The following is a 1740-nucleotide window of genomic DNA, read 5'->3' as shown; positions in this document are numbered from 1 at the left end:
GTGTCCACAGAGGCTTAGCTTAAAATACTGAAAACTGTGATCTTTTTGATGGTTAAATGCTGAAGTCAAGCTGAAGCACTTGACCAGTGTGGGTCCAGGAGAGTTCAAAACCAGCTTAAAAATATTGCTCTTATTCTAACATAAAAACAAACAAACAAGCAACCAGAAAAGATCAAATACTACAATACTACTTATAGAATGATTTCTTTTTCCTTGTTCTTCACAGATTTCCTTTCAGTAAAACAGACAAATATTTTATGTCCAATTTTCAAATTAAAGGAGATAATTATGTTTTTAACAGCTTGATTTTCATGCTCAAATTTTGCTTTCTGCTGTGTTTGAAAACATTTTCAGTATCCAAATTTAGATCTTAGGAGTTTTGTAAGACGCTCTTGAAATCGTGTCTTGAACACTATCTGCGTCATCTTAGGCTACAACCAGCATAAATCAATGAGATGAAAACCGTGTTGTGACTAAGCAGAAAAAGTCAGTCTTACCAAATTATTTGCACTGAAATAGTAGCCCATGAGTCTTGTAGAAAAAAGAAAAAGAGATGTGAGCAAGTATATGAGCAAGCTGATTAGTCTTTGCTAGTTAGAGTGTTTCCAAGTATGTTATTTTCAAGGCAGGGATGATATTATCATTGCCTGACATCACTCCAAGTGTAATGTGCTTTCTACCCTGAATGGTTGTTGATCCCATGGCACTCTGGAGATCAGCAGGGGATGATCACTGTGCTTTCATGTGCTGGCACCAGTGTCCAGGACAAATCCTATCTCAGATGTTTTCCAGTACCCCCTGGTCCTAATGGATATACATATCCTACAGTGCTATGAAGTATTTCAGCACGAGAGAAACTGGTTCGCTCATATTCGCAGATATTGAGAGGACATAAAATCCCACATACTAAACTGGTTTGAGAATGGAAGTGATATCCTGGAAAATAACTGTGGATATTGAAAAATTCCAGTCTGATTACAGTAATTTCAGCTAAAGAAAACAATTCATTTTGAATATGAAAAGACCTTTAAATCTCTGCAAGAAAGAACCAGTTGAACAGAATACACTCAAATGAAGAAAAAAACCAGACATTTCCAACAATGGAGGAAGTACAGCAATCAGAACATGTGAAAGTGATGGATTTAGCAAATGTCTTGAATTTTTCACGGTAAGACTAAGCGCCTCTCTCATCAATAGCACTGATGGAGCATCTGGTTGAATTATAACATGTGAAACGCATGAAGTCACAGCATAAAATAAAATTTTGCTTTTAATCTGCAGGGCTTTGTTTACCTGCAGATTTCCTGGTGACTGAATTGTGGGAAGCAAGAGAGGAAATAAAACCAAAATAATCTAAATGTTTACCAAGTAAGATGAATAAGATAAATTGGTCCTAGCAATGAAGTTAAAGAATAATTAAAAACAGGGAAGTAAAACAGATGGACAAATTATGTTCTCAGATGTGTAACTATTCTGATATAGCAGTGTAAACATGTCTATGTGAACAGATGTATTTACAGCCCTACAAAGAAAAGCATTACCTGCAAGGCCACTTAATTAGGAACAATTATTTTAGCACAAAGAAGGAAAGAACTGCAGCAAAAAAAAAAGCACAAAAGCAAAGAGAGAGACCTAAGTAATTCTAGCTATTTAGAGTGAAAATATAACTTGTGAAGCAAAAACATACCTTAATTCTCCACTTCTTTTTTTCCATAGCAAATTATTGCTTGTTTTCATAAT

Source organism: Geospiza fortis, unplaced genomic scaffold (genome assembly GCF_000277835.1).
Source record: "Geospiza fortis unplaced genomic scaffold, GeoFor_1.0 scaffold366, whole genome shotgun sequence".
In the NCBI taxonomy this organism is placed as follows: Eukaryota; Metazoa; Chordata; class Aves; order Passeriformes; family Thraupidae; genus Geospiza; species Geospiza fortis.
This window is presented reverse-complemented; position numbering follows the sequence as displayed.